The 15,157-nt window shown below is 55.3% G+C and overlaps 1 protein-coding gene and 1 long non-coding RNA gene across 4 annotated transcripts in view; one reads left to right on the top strand and one right to left on the bottom strand.

Annotated features, from left to right (window-relative positions):
• The window catches only part of LOC101678627 (SPRY domain-containing SOCS box protein 1), a 108,588-nt gene that overhangs the window by 67,334 nt on the left and 26,097 nt on the right, over nucleotides 1–15,157 (top strand). The window lies entirely within an intron of this gene.
• On the bottom strand, nucleotides 11,088–15,111 carry LOC123387295. Its single transcript, XR_006601654.1, has 2 exons — nucleotides 14,968–15,111; nucleotides 11,088–12,104 (listed from the first exon to the last, which is right to left on the bottom strand). It is a non-coding gene; the product is annotated as an uncharacterized LOC123387295 (long non-coding RNA).

Here is a 15,157-nt window from a genome sequence, read left to right on the forward strand (position 1 = left end):
GGGCTGGGTACTAGAGCAGCCTGGTGCCTGCTTCAAGGAGGGGGAGGCAGGAAAGAAAACCAGCCACGGTGTCTCTCACTGGAGTGAGCCGACCAAGGGGCAGGGCTCGGGTGCTCAGCACGTGTTCGAGAGACCAGTTAATGAATGTAAACAATACACAGGTGCTGAGAGGCACAGAGTGGGGGCATCTATGTGACATGGGGAGGAGGCCAGAAGGCTTTCCAGAGGGAACATGTCTGTTCAAAGTCTCCATGAAAAGAAGTCGGGTAACCCCAGGATGCTTGGGTGGAAGAAACAGTATGAGCAAAAAAGTAGTCTTCAAAAAGCTTGTCTTGTGAGTCCATTTGGACTTTCCCATTTGCAAAGGACAGACAACCCAGTACAAATAGCCTTAAGCAAAAAGAAGCTGGTTTGCTGAACTGGATGAAGCCGCTAGAAAGTCAAGCGGTTTCAGGCATGGCTGGATCCAAGGGCTCAAACCTCAGCATCAGCTAGTGCCTCTTGGTCTTTAAGCACCTGCCTTCTTTGTTTTTGCCCTTGTTCTCAGAAGGTATTTAAGCCAAGGTCCCAGGACTGGTTCTGAGTGGTCTCACGGTCACAGGGGTGGGTGATGTCCTGATACAGTCGCCTGAGCCCGGGTGCCCACCCCTAGAGCCTAGGGTAGAGCAGGACCTACCCCGGCCCAGGGCAGGGGGTGGGGAGGGGGAGCCCTCCTTGACAGAATCAAGCCGCATCACCGGAACATGAAGACCCCCACCCCAACTTGTTAGGGACCCCGTGCTTGTTTTCAGCGGGTGGTTATTTGTGTCTGGTGGGCAAGGCTGGTGGCAGGGAAGGATTGGGAAGGAGGCTAGAGAGGTAGTCAGAACCAGGGCACGTGAGAGTTTGACCATTGTTTCTGAGGTGGCCCCGTGCCGGGGACATCGTGGCCGCTCAGCGAACTTAGCTGCGATGACCTGTTTCATGGGCGCCTCCAGATGGTTCCAAGCAGGGAAGCGGCACAGGGAGAGGAGTGCATGAAGGGGTCCCGTGCAGGGCCCGGGCCGGGCTGGTGACCCCCTGGGAGGACACGAGCGGTCAGGACCTCGGGGGCAGACGCCGCGCACGGCCGGGGGCAGGGGAGGCCCATCCTGCCCCCGCCTCCTCGGAGGTGGGCCCTCGTGCTGGCTCTCATGCTCCTGTCCCTCGGAGGCCATCTAGACCCACTCGGGTGGCAGACTTGAAGCCCGGCATCCTCATCCTCACGGCCCTTTCCGCACTGGGGAGCCGTGACCTCCACGTGAAGTTTGTGGCGGTTGAGCTGGTGTGTTTCTCGAAAAGCAGCCTGTGGTCCAGTGAGGCCGGGCCCCCTTTTCCCTTGGGCAGCTCTGCCTCCTGGACTGGCACTAAGCTCCCTGCGGCTGAATGTTTTTGCTTCAGAAACCTCGAGGGAAGATGTGTTTGTGTCCGTGCGTCTGCCCCACTCCTCCTGGGAGAGAGAAGATGCTACAAGGGGTCAGGAGTCCCTGAGGTCAGAGTGCATTCTGTGTGTCCCTGGGGGTGTGGCTGGGCTAGTCCCTGGCATTGGAGAGGTCACACAGAATGTTCTCTGCGGGGCCAAGTTTGTCCTTCCCTGCCTTTGGTCGGTGGGGCCGTTGGTATCCTGAGATTTCTTAGGGAGTGAGGTGTCACCCCGCGGGCCTGTTGGGGAAGGCCTGGGTTTGGTCCTAGCACTCCCCCAGGGTTGCTCAGGTCACTTGTCTGAGCTTGCACCAAGGGGCCACCAGATGACCCTGTGGGACCCCCTGGAGCCCCCTAAAGTGTCTACAGAAGGTTAGTGGGTGGCATCTGGTCAGGACCCCAAAGTGCCCCTTGAGCAGCTCCCCTGGGGTCACTGCCTATGGCCCAGTGTTTCCCTGGTGGGTGGCCTGGCCTGGGAGGACTACAGCGGGGGCTGCTGGAGGCCCAGTGTGGGAACTAGGGGTTAGGCCTGAGAACCCCTCAAGGCTGCTGGGCCAGAGGAAACACCTCCCAGAAGGGAGCCACAGGTCGCTCCCCGCCCCCGTGCCCCCGCCATCTTCCTTCCCGGCCTGGCAGAGGCACGAACCCCGAGCTGGCTGTGTCCAAGGGGCTTTCCTCATTACTGCAGTTCGGTCTGCGTTGGCTTAATTTGAAAGACTTATTGCCTCTGAGTCAAAACACAAAAATCCCCCTGGATGTGCCACGGAGTTTGCCGTTGAAGGAGGAACTGGCGCCTTCTCTGGGGTGGGGGTGGGGGCGGGGGGTGCGGTCCCTAATCCTCTGCTTCCTGCCTGCAGCCAGGAGGCTTCTGGGTTCGGAGACCCCAGCCTCTCCCAACCCAGGGCTCCCCTGGGACGGGTGCTCAGGGCTGGGTAGACAGTGGCATGATTGCCCTGTGATCCAACTGGGAAGAAGCCTAGACCCCCGCCCGACCTCGAGGCCCGAGCCCCTGCTGGTGCCGCCTGATGCTGGGAACCCGAGGCCTCCCGGGCACTCTCCTGAGATGGTCTGCCTGGGTGGGGGAAGAAATTCGTAGTTTGATTTTTTTTTTTTAACCTCTTCCTGTTTGATTTCTATTTTTTTGATGTGTGTTTCATAATGTACGTCATCTCTCGATACAAAAACAGGTGAGTATCATGTACGCACAATGTATCTTTCGGGGGATACGTAATGAAAAGTTCGCTAATCCCGTGCATGACCAAAAAAGGCTGGTACGTAGTGCTACGTGCAGGGCTATGGTTCGTGAAGGCAGGAGACACCCCGAGGTCTGGGGAAGGAAGGTGTGGGTAGGCGGGGCGCAGCGGATAGCAGCATCCTGGCCCCACCCTGGGCTCGGGCATCATGTCGCATCCTGGGCACGTGGATGTGGGGCTCTGGGCCTGGTGGGACGGGCTCTTGGAGGAATTTGAGGGGAGAGGTTTGGCCCATTTTTTCCAGGGTAGACACCATTTCCTAAGGTCTAGACCAAGGGTCATTGAACTCTAAGAGCCGGAGAGTAAATATTCAGGGATTTTGTGGACCATGGGATCTCTGGATTTTGTGGACCATGGGATCTTTCTAGCAAGCAGGAAAGCAGCCAGGAGATGGTATGGCCACAGAAGGGCATGGCTGTGTACCGATACAACTTTATGGACAAAAACTGACAGTGGTCCAGACTGGCCCATGGGGCATCGTTGGCCAAGCCCTGGTCTGGATTAAGAGGATGGGGCCCAGCACAGCTGAGAGCCAGCTGCTGTCACCCACCAAAAAGCAAGCCCCTGACCTTGCCGTCACAGATGAGTGCTCCAGCCAGATGCACGCATGGGCTTGGGGGGGTGGTGTGGACCCTACAGAGAGTTTGCTAAGCTGGGGCAGGTCAATGTCCCCTTTCCCCGACATAGCAGAGCACCCCCAACTCCAGCACTTTCTTGTTCTGGTCCTCTCAAACCAGATAGTCATGGCAGCGGGAGGAGGTAGGGCCCCTGGTCATGGTAGAATCACAAAGAAACAGAAACGTAAGGCCCATGGCAGTCGAAATGTGGTTGAAATGTCTCACTTAGAGTGACACAGAGGGCTAGGGACAGTGTTGGGATGGAGTTTCTGCTCGGTCACTTCCCTCCTGGCTCAGGAGAGCCACGGAGTTGGGGTGCCCCCCTCCCTGCCCTGATAGAGTCCCAGATGCTGGTGTCCTAGGTTGGCCTTTTGTCCACGGCGACACAAAGACAGTTTTGTCCAGGAGCGCACTGCATCCGTTCCCGTCTGGCTTTGCAGTTGGGGCACTGGTGACATTACCAGCAGGATCTTTTTTTGATGTAGGGGCTGTCCTTGCTCTGGATGAAATTTAGGGTACACACCACTAGAAGGTAGACACCTTCTACCCTAGGTCACAGCCACTGAAAATGTCTGCAGGTGTGGCCTAACGTACCCTTGGCGGGGGGGGGGGGGTGTGTGTAAAATCACCCCCGTTGAGAATCACTGCTGTGTCTTAGTTAAGCTAGGAAGCGTGGACCCTGTGTTTTCTGGGATCGCTGATCGTGGTAGAAAGTTGGGCTGACGCTCTGACCGATTATAGAGACTCCCCGGGGGACGCAGGGCAATGAGGGAGGCAGCCCAGGCAGGAAGCTTAAAGAGTCCCGAAGGCATGAGAAAGTACTACGGTGGTTCTGTGCTGCATCATGGTTGGTGGCCACCTGTTGAGGGGTTCCTGGATGGGGAGACACAGCAGAAGAGGGGGACAGAGGTGAAATCTGGAGTGGATGGAGGGCATGCGCCCCGGGCAGAGGACTTCATGCGAGGGCAGGAGGGGAATGAACTTGTAGGCAGGGGGTGATGGAATGTTCAGGAGTGCTGATGCAGGGTAGTGGGCGGCATGTATGAGGAGGGCACGTAACCGTGGGATGGAGAATCTTCTGGAAGGTGAACCTCACAGCCGACCGAGAAGGCGGTGCTGGAGTCTGGGAGACCTTGGACAATCAGCTGGAATGACAGTGAGCTTAGGTGTGGACAAGAGGGTTGTAGGCAATGTTCTGTGGGTGGTGTCATGCTACAGACATTTTCTTCTCGAAGCTTTGGTGGTATGAAGCTTTTGGAGCCTTCTCTCGGACTGCTTTCCAGAGTCTAGGGAGGAAAGTTGCACTGAGTGACACACAGCTGGTTTGGAGTGGCCAGCGGGCAGGTGGTCATGTCTGTGCCAAGAGAGAGAAACCAGACGGTCTGCGTGGGTCTCACAGCACCGTTCTGTGTAGGCAGGGTGTCCTTTCTCACCGAAGGTTGTGGAACAATTGTTAGGTGTCTGAGTTAGGGAGGGGCATACACCAGGGTTTCTTCCCAGACTAACAAGTTCATGGAGAGGAATGGGACAGCACCTTACAGTTGGTGGGTGGGCGGATTAGTTAGTTGGTTAGTTAGTTGTCATTCAAGGTGATGTGGAACTTGCAGGGGCTTCCGGAGGGCCACCTGGCTCTGTAGTGACAGCCTCCCAGGTCGGTGAGTAGGGTGACCTGACATTGGCAGTTGTGTGAGCCGAATGGAGGGCAGTGGGGCCGGGAGGAGCTGGTCGGAGCGAGCAAAGGGGTAGAGTGAGCCTTTCCATGACAAAGGGGGCTGAGATGCGTGTAGGAGCAGCCTGGGGTGCCCAGCTTAGAAGTCTGGACTTGATCCTAGAGGGAGGATGGAGCCACCGACGGCTTTAGGGCGAGGATATCATGGTGAATGCCACACGTGGCGTGTGAAGGAGATGACCTGTGCACGGTGCTGGGGCTTTTTTCACCAGGCGCTCCCAGACTCGATCTGAATCGGCATGGCTTGTAGTCGTCAGTTCTGCACAGGAAAAATACAGGGTTCGGTGCTCTCAACCCTCGTGCTTTTCTGTATGTAACTTTTTTCCACCACGAAAATACCTTTACTGTGCCTGCTTACAGTGTGCACGCATCGTGGGGACTCTGAGTGATGCGTGATGTGTAAATACAAAGAAGCATGCACCACCCGATCCCGAGGTCCCCGCACGAGCCCTCTGACCCCAACCGTGCCGGGCTGATGCGACTCACACATTCGCATCTTCAGGCAGACACGCTGGGAGCATTATTTCGCGTCTGCCTATGACCCGCTTCCCTTTTGTCCCTCTCGTCCCCACCCCAAACTGATGGCAACGCAGAGCTGGTCTTTCCAGCCTTCTTTTTCTTGAATTGCAGTGAAATCCACGTAATAAGCTTTACCATCTGTGTTAGTTGTCTCAGCTTGCTGTAAGACAGTACTGCAGGCGGCGAGCTTAACCACTGGACATGTCTCACGGTTCCGGAGGCTGGACGTCCAAGGTCAGGGTGCTGGCAGGTGTGGTGTGCGGCAAGACCCTCTTCCTGGCCGGCATGCAGCTGTCTTACTGTGTACTCACCTGGTGGAGAGAGAGATCATCTCTCCAGGCTTTCTTCTTGGAAGAGCACTAACCCCATTCATCGGGGTTCTGCCCTCTTGACCTCAGCACCTCCCAAAGGCCTGATCTCCTCATAGGTTCACATTGGGGGTTAGGATTTCAACATATGCATTTCTGGGGGACACACCCTGCGAGTACGGAGCGCATCTTAACCACTTTTAAATGTACGGTTCGGTAGTGTTGCACACATTTATGGGGTTTTATGTCCACTGCCAACATCCGTCTTTAGAACACTTCATCTTATAAAACGGAAACTCTGTCCTCATTAAACAACAGTGTTCCCTCTCTCTCTCTCTCTCTCTTTCACACACACACACACACACACACACACACCAGATTCAGGCAGCCACCATTCCGATTTCTTTTTCTTTAAAAAATTCAATTTTATTTCTCATTTTTTAAAAAAGATTTATTTATTTATTTGAGAGAGAGAGAAAGAGCGAGTATGGCGGGGTTGGGGGACAGAGGGAGAGACGCTCCAAGCAGGCTCCCGCCGAGCGTGGAGCCCGACGCCGGGTTCGATCTCACGGCCCATGAGATCGTGACCTGAGCTGAAACCAAGAGTCCGATGCTTAACCAACGGAGCCACCCAGCTGCCCCTATTTCTGATTTTTCATATGAACAAAAATTGTAACATTTTGAACCGTTTGTAGGGTGCAGAATTCCAAAGGTATAATTCAATTGTGAAAAGTCTCCCCCCATCGACTCCTGTTCCACAGACACCCCAGTCCCCTCCATGGAGCATCAGATGGAGTCATTTCCTTGGGGAGGGTCCATCCAGACCCGCTGTGCTTACGGGACCGTGCGTGTGTGGGCCATGTGATGTGTTACAGTACATAACGACAACATATTACATGTAATACACTCTTTTTCTCTTTTTCCCTGAAATGGTGACACCCTATATTCTACTGTATTGTACTTTGCTTTAGAGAAACAGTTCTGGGCTTATGTCGGGGCTCCCACACCCTTCCAGATCACTCCCTGCCGTGCCCCGTGCTGCCCCCGGCCCTGGGGGCACCCGTGGAGCACCTCACAGGGTTCCCTTTCCGTCTGGCTTCTGACTGGGATCAGCCCGTGGGGAAGCTCAGAGAGAAGGAGGGAGAAGAGCGCAGTCGAGAGGGACCCCGTGAGGTCCCTGTGAGGTCCCTTGCTCTGGCCGTGTCCAGCCACGGGCCTCTGCTGCTTTCCAGTGTACCACCAGATTCTTCTGGAAGACCTGTGCTTAGGTTGGAAGTTTGCCCTTTGGGCAGGGGGTAGGTGAGAACCCGCTGTCCTAAGCCCCGGTGGCTGGTGGCCACAGTCCCCCCTCCCAGCCTCCTTCGTGCCTGTTGACACTTTTTTTTTTTTTTCAAACAGAACAGCATTTTAAAAAGTCATTTTTTAAAAATTACATATTTTTCATCATGGTAAGTGTACTCGGTTATGTACCCCCCCCCATGCCACTCTCCTTTCTGTCCCTAAGAATCCGACTCCTCGTGAAAGAAACCTTGGGTAAGTGGAATCCTGAAGTCCTCGTCTTTTTATGACTGTTTTTTTCACTTAGCATCATGTCTTCAAGGGCCCTACATGCTATGGCATGTCACGGGGTTTCCTTCCCGTTTAAGGCTGAATAGTGCCCCGCTGGGTGGGTGTCCCACGTCTCGCTCACCCGTCCATCCATCAAGGGACGCTCTAGTTGCTTCTACTTTTTGGCTCTGCGAACGAGGCTGCCGTTAACACGGGTAGTACCTGCTGTCGTCTCTTTTGGGTACATCACCAGAAGTGGAGTGGCTGGGTCTCCCGGTAAATCTATTTTTAGTTTTCTGGAGGAAACGCCCTGCTGTTTTCTACGACGGCTTCATCACGATCACGTTCCCCCTGAGACAGCACAGGGCTTCCAAGCCTCCCCATCCTTTCCAACATCTGTTATCATCTCACTGTTCTTACTGTAACATAACCCTTATTGAAGGTTAATGCACCCCGAAGACCTCCTTAGCTCCCTGCCTGCCCGGTGATATCTATGCACGTATCTTTAGGGACAACATTATTTTATGAAGACGATCGCCTTTTGTATCCCCCATCGCCTTTCTCTCTAAATGCACGTGGAAATACCTCCAGGGTCACTGGTGGGGCTTTACCTTGTTTTTTATTTTTATTTTTTATTTAAATTCAATGTAGTTAACGTAGTTAATTAATAACGTATCATTAGTGCTGGGGTAGAGTTCGGTGGCTTATCAGCTGCATATAAGACGCAGCGCTCATTGTCACGTCCTCCTCCACGCCTGTCACCCCGTTACCCCATCTTCTCCTCCCGTGCAGCAACCCTCAGTTTATTTCCTGTGGCTTGTCTCCCTCTCTATTTTCATCTCCTTTTAGTTTTCCTTCCTTTCCGCTACGTTCATTTGTTTCTTTCTTAAATTCTACCTGTGAGTGAAATCGTCTGATAATTGTTTTTCTCTGATGGACTTACTTCACTTAGCGCTAATACCCTCTAGTTCCATCCACGTCGTTGCAAATGGCAAGAGTTCACTCTTGTTGATGGCTGCGTAGTATTCCATTGTATGTATAGACCACCTCTTCTTTATCCATTCATCTGTCGATGGCCATCTGGGCTCTTTCCCTGGTTTGGCGACTGTGGATATGGCTGCTATGAACCCTGGGGTGCAGGTGCCCCTTTGAATCACTATTTTCATAACCTTTGGATAAATGCCTAGCGGTACAAACGCTACGTCGTAGGGTCAGCAGTATAGTGTAGTGGTTCATGGTACCGATGTGCCAGAGCTGTCCACTTGATGGCTCTTCCATCCGTGACAATACACTTAGCCTGGAGTAGCAGACAATGGCTGGGTCTCTAATAACGTTACGCAGCCATCCTGAGGACGGGCGCTTTGATCCTTGTGAGCCAGCACCGCAGGAGTGCAACCGCTCAGATGATTTCCGTTCGGATTTCGTCTCCCCAAAGCTGTGCCCAGGCCACGTGGGTGCGCGCTCCTCTCTCCCCACCAGCAGCGGGCATGATTTCTGCATTGACTGTGTAGAAACCCGGGGGTACAAACCGGTAGCTCATTGTCACTTCAGTTCCGTGGGTCTCTGGCCACCAGGGGGGTCGGGCATCTTTTCATACAAGTTTCTTTGCCCTTCGCTTGTTTACCTTCCCCACCACTCCCCGCCCCCCGCCCCGCCACCGAATTGCCTATGCAGGGCCTCTGGCGGTTTGACCTTTGTGCAGGAAAAGGACCAGAAGCAAATGTGACAGACTGTTGACAGCTGTTCACTTTAGGTGTTGAAAGTACGTGTCCCTTGGGGTGCCTGGGTGGCTCAGTTGTTAAGCGTCTGCCTTCAGCTCAGGTCATGATCCCAGGTTCCTGGGATCGAGCTCGGCATCGGGCTCCCTATTCGGTGGGGAGTCTGCTTCTCCCTCTCCCACTCCCCCTGCTCGTGTTCCCTCTCTCTCTCTCTCTCTCTGTCAAATAAATAAATAAATCTTTGAAAATAAATTAATTTAAAAAAGAAAATACACATCCCTTTTATACATTTTTGAGCTACAAATTTTCAGAAAGAAGAAAGCCATCCAAATGAGAGTGTTTTAGGGAGACGGATTGTGTGGGCTGGGTCGGAGAGACGCTGTGGGCGGGCAGGCCGGTCTGGGAACTCTTGTGGTCGCCTTGCCGGTGATGGTGACTTAACCGTGAGAGTGGGGACAGATTGGAGCAATGGTGGGGGAGAAGGTGTTTATACCATTTGGTGCCAGTGAAGCCAAGAAGAGTAGTCCAGGGAAGCGAGGGGTGTGAATCTGGTGACCGATGGAGAGGATGAGGACAGAAATGGGGTGAGACGTGGAGGCTGGGCTGGGGTGGGGGCAGCTGTGTGAGTGGGGGGGGGCAGGGTTGCCATTAGAGCGATGCTCTTTGCTGGACGGGTCATGGTCAAGGGGAGTTGCTCCCCAGAGCCGGGAGAGCAGAGAACTCCAGGGAGGGAGGGGCCGTCAAGAATCCGTGTTGAAGGGGCAGGAGGCAGAGCCTGCGGGGGACCTGGGGTGGGAGCCTCGCCAAGCAGGAAACCAGTGTTTCAAGGTCAAGGCCATGGTCGGTATTTTCACACACAGCTGAGAGACAGAGAAGATGCTGTTTGGGGCCATTCAGTCTATTGATGAGGAGGTCACGACTTGAGAGGCGGCGGAGGCCTGAAAGCTCGTTCGATTCTGCAGTCTGAGGGCGTGGAGGGTGACAGAGGCCACAGGAAGTGTGGGTGGTGGCAGGAGAGGGCAGCGAGTCCACGGGGCACCCTGGGCCGGTGGCTTCTGTGCCCTCAAGCCGGGAGTGAGGACCGAGCTGCCCTCATGGGGTGTGCATGGTGCCAGCCACCCCATGTGTCTTAGAGGTCCCTAGTCCAGGGCAGACTCTGCCAGAAGCTGCCTTCCTGTGAGAACCCCGAGAACCGTAGTCTCCTCACTGTGGTGTCTGTTCCCAGAGCAGCCCCGAGGGACCAGGGGAGACATGAGTCATTTCCTGGACAGCAACCTGTCCCAGCTTCTTAGCCATTTTGGGCTCGGCCTTCCATAAATTATCTTCCTTTTCAAGCGCACCTGTAGCTCCTGCCCCTGCTGCCCCCCCGTCAGGTTTGTGAGGCACCCACGGTGTGAAAAGCAGGTGGGCCTCCCCGGTTCCCTGCTTCCCACACAGACTGCGCCCGGAAGCTACCTGCCAATAGCCAAGGCCTCGTTTTTCTTATTCTGAGGGAAAGGGAGGTTGGCAAAGAGAGCTAAGGAGCCCGTTAGCCAAAGAAATGGTGACATATTATCTCTGCTTGGGCCGACTTCCCCCTCCAGCTTGGCTCCTGGGAAAAATGTGTGGACGGCCATGGCCATGGTTGGCTGAGGGGGGCTGGCCAAACCTTATTCAGCATTTCCTCTCGTAGCTTGGCGTAGAGGGACCCCCGCTTTCCTCACTTAATTTTTCTGTGCCTCAGGTTTTTCTTCCTTATTTTTATATAAAACAAAGCATTTTTTAAAATATTTATTTTATTATTTGAGAGTGCACACACACAGGGGAGCGGCCGAGGGAGAGGGAGAGCGAGAACCCCAAGCAGACGCCCCACCCAGAAAGGAGCCCGCAGCGGGGCTCGATCCCAGGACCCCGAGATCATGACCTGAGCCAAAAATCCAGAGCCGGACACTTAACCAACTGAGCCACCCAGGTGCTTCTAAAACATACCCAACATGCAATTTATTGTTTTTACTACTTTTAGGTGCTCAGTTCAGTGGCACCGAGCCCATTCGCACTCACCACCATCCACCTGCCGAACTGTCTCGAATTCCCCAACTGAAACTCTGTCCCCATGAAACACTAACGCCCCTTCCCATCCCGCGGCCCCTGCGTCCACCATCGTGCTCACCACTGCATGTGCCACCCACGAATTCGATGACTCTAGAAGCCTCCTAGTTACAGAGCCGTCGCTCGTTGTCTTTTTGCGACTGGCTTCTCTCATCGGGCATCCTGTCCTCGTGCTGTCGGAATGCCCTTCCTTTTTAAGGCTAAATTCTGTTCCCTTGTGGGGGATCGTCCACACTTGGCTTATCTGTTCATTTGTCCGTGGACGCTCGGCGGGCTTCGGCCGTGTAGCTGTGGTGAGATGCTTCCGTGAACGTGGGGGTAACAAAATTCTGTTCGAGAACCTGCTTCCGGTTCTCCTGAGTATATGCCCGGCCATGGATCAGATGTTACCGGGAATTCTCTGTTTTCCTTTTTTGGGGACGCACCATTCCGTCTCCCACAGCAGCTGCGCTTTTTTACAAAACGAAGCATTTTGGCTGGGTGGGCTTTAAGATCTCTTGGCGCTTTCAAAGAAGGCGGCGGTTCTCTGGTGTCGTGGTCAGTGGCTAGGAGATGACCTTGGGGTTCGGATTTGACCGCGGATCGTGCGATTAGTAATTATCATGCCACCTAATACGTTAGTATGTGTCAGGTGCAAAGTGCCCCAGAGTGTCCCCCTCACGGTGAGGTCCTTGGGAACATCGGTACAGTTTGCGTTGAGGACCCGCTCTGTGCCTGGAAAAGGGTTTTCCTCTTCCCGTGTATTCCTGTCTTCCCTTCTCTCCGCCCTCCTGCAGACGACGTATTCGTTACTCTCGCTTTCCTGGGTGAAAAAATCAGCAATGCTTTCTCACGCTGCTGGCTGGAAGTGGTATTTCTTGGGTCGATAACGTGCTTTTGTCTACCTAAAAGAAAAATTCGAATCCTTCCTTCTGGTTCTTAATCTGCCTCCTCCCAAGGACAGGAAAGCAAGCAAGAAGCATTGATGGAAGGGTTCGGGGCAGTGGCACCCAGGAAGGTCCCCTCCTCTACCACGGCCCCCCAACCTTCCTGCTCCAGACCCGGTCTCGCACGCGTGCTCTCTCATTAATGCTCCAAATGCTCCTGCCGCTCTCATCACTTGACCTTCCTCGGGGTCCCAAATAGGCCATCGCCATTGGCCGGGCTCTTTGCCCAGAGTGTCTCTCCGGCCTGCCTCCCTCGGCTCAGCTCTGCTATTCGAACCTCAGCGCTCTGTCGGGGCCGCTCAAAAGGCACAGCCGGGCGAATCCCACTGTCCTCCACCCACACCCTTCTCCGCAGCCCTCCGCGGGCCATGCACCTGCTTCTGCTGTGACTCTCCCTTGAGGCCGCAGACAGCCGTGGCTTGTTGGCCTCCGTCTCCTCACCCCAGCAGACCGTCGCCTTTGCTGGGCGATCATTTGTGGTTAGAAAAGAGCAAGACAGTGTCAAGCTTTTTTTACGTTTTCCTGATGGTTTACGTTTTCCCTTCACCATGTGAGGAGAAAGACTACTATGGGAAAGGCGGTTTATGGGTTTTTAAACAGAAGACACCGCTCAGTGACATCTTCCCTAGCTGGTCTCCTGCTGGGGAAAGCTGCAATGGTGCCTTGCCCAGGGGGGAGTCCTCAAGGGAGGAAGGGGAAGGGGGTGCTCCTGGGGTTTTTGGGGTCTTAGTCCAGTGATTCTTGGCCCCTTCCCCTCCCCCTGTCAGAACAAAGTCAACACCTGAGGATCTGGAAGAAACCACATTAGCTTAAGGGAGTAGGGAAGGAGCTTTCTGGTAGTTTCTGTCTGGTTGTCCTAGAAATGCTCCATTTCAATTCCCAGCATGTCAGAGTGGGGATCCGAGACTCCATCCTCCATCCCGAGAGAACCGCTCTGGGACGGGGCAGGGAGGTGGTGGAAAGTGGCCCCTGGTCCCTCTAGGACAAGCAGGGACTTGGCCAGGTGGGGCAGGGACAAGGGGAGATTGGCTCCTGGTACCTGGGGGAACCAGGCCCTCACTTTGAAAGGTACTGGTTTCTTTTCAAAGGAGAGGGGGCACCCCGCAAGGTGCAGGCCTTCCCCGTGGAGCTGCCGCAGCTGCTGCTACGCCCTCTCTGCCCAGAGCACGGCCCAGGGGACCTGGGGACCCATGACCAGGGGACCCCTCGCTGGCCCTGGAGCCCCTGGCCTGCCTGGTCCATGAGGTCCTTGGCTTGTTTTAACTTTAAGACCTCCCTGGTTTGGGGACAAAAAACCCTCTCTGTGGGGTGACAGAGCAGGGCGAGGCTGGGGGTGGGTGGAGGTGCACCTGCTGTCTGCTGCCCTCCCCCCCCCCGCCCCCCCGAGCACTCACCCACCTGCCTGGCTTGGGCAGGGTCCTCTGGTCAGCAGCCACTCTGTAGGCCACTCCCACACACAGCCTCAGCCCTGCCCTCCTGGTGGGGACACTCTGGCCACTTGGGGCCCCACATGGACATAGGCTAAGGGTTTGGGGCCTCCAACCTCCTGCCTCCTGTCCCTTGTGCTTCCTTTCCAGCGTCATCCTGTCTTTCTGTCCCTCTGTCTATCTGTCTCTGTCTCTGTGTCTGTTTTTCTCTCACTGTTTCTATGTGTCTCTCTATCTCTGTCTCTGACTCTGCGTCTCTGCCAGTCTGTGTGTTTCATGTCTTCTGTCTCTGTGCCCCTGAAACCAGGGTTGGCTCTTCTAGCCTGAGACCAGCATGACTAAACTAAGACGGCAGAACACCTGCCCCGAGTGCCCTGTGGGGTAAGGGATCCCAGAGTAAGACAGATATTCTAGGGGTCTCTTCTTTGGCTGGGGATCTGGACCTGCTGCCACTTTCCTTGTCCAGAGCTAACAGTCTGTCCCTTGTGAGGAAATGGGGGATGCTCCCTCCTTCTCATTGCGGCAGAGGGGAGAAAGAGCCTGGCTTGAATCAGTGCCGGAAAAAAAGGCTCCAGTATAAATCCGCGGTGGTGGATGGTGGGGGGCAGAAAACCCTCTCCTTACCTGTGCCCCTTCCCCTGCCACCTGAGGGACCCCTAGAGATGGGCTGGAGGAGTGTCCCTCAGGTCTTCCCCTACCCTGTCCCCACCGTAGTGCCCCTATGGTTTCTGCTCACGGGCACCTGGAACGTAGCCGAAGCCCTGGCCCGGAGGTGCCTCCGTCTGGGGGACAGCCACGGCCTGGGCTTCCGGGTCAGCTCTGACAGGAGGCAGGTGGTGATCAGTGCCCAGACTGGGCCTGAAGCACCCCTCCCCCCCCCACCCAGAGGATAGCCTTAGTGGGGATAGCCGTGGCCTGGGTGTGATCCTGGCCCGTCGCCCGCCAGCCCCACCAGGAGCCCCCAGTAAGCTGTTGAGTTTCTGTTCATTTCTTGACAAGTTGTTTGGGGACAAGAGAGCTGGTCATTGCCAGAGGGGACTGGGAAGGGGGCGAAGGGAGCAGAGCTGTTGATGAGGCTGCCCCTGCGGGCTGGGCTGAGGTCTACAGGGACGTCACCTCCACCGCTGCCAAGCGGGGCCCACCTGTCATTTTGAAACCTTGACTTACTGGCTGCTGAGATGGGTACAGCGTCCGCGTAAGGTTCTGCCTTGGCCCCGCTTCCTCTGTGACTTCCAGCCTTGCCTTTCTGGGCTTCCCTGAAGGGGGCGGAGGGAGGGTCCCCGGGTCCTGGAGCAGCGGTAGCAGCGGCAGCAGGAAGGGAACGGGTTACAAAGTGGCCTCCCCTTGGGCCCACAGCCTCCCTTCTGGAGGGCTTTTAAAAACTGGCCTATTACCTTGTAATTGTTCCCAGCAGCGAGGAGTGAGTCTGTGGAGGAGCCTTTCCAGTGTTTGTTTGGCCTTCTGTGTTCTCCAGGCCGGTGGTAACCAAGGGCCGCTTCCCCTTGGTGACCGTGGAGCTCACTCAGGCCAGGGCTGATCCAGCCCCGGCAAAGGAGGCCTGGGGGACCCGCGGGCCTGGCTGCT

This window comes from Mustela putorius, unplaced genomic scaffold (genome assembly GCF_011764305.1).
Source record: "Mustela putorius furo isolate JIRA1106 unplaced genomic scaffold, ASM1176430v1.1 tig00003853_pilon_pilon_pilon, whole genome shotgun sequence".
Classification (NCBI taxonomy): domain Eukaryota; kingdom Metazoa; phylum Chordata; class Mammalia; order Carnivora; family Mustelidae; genus Mustela; species Mustela putorius.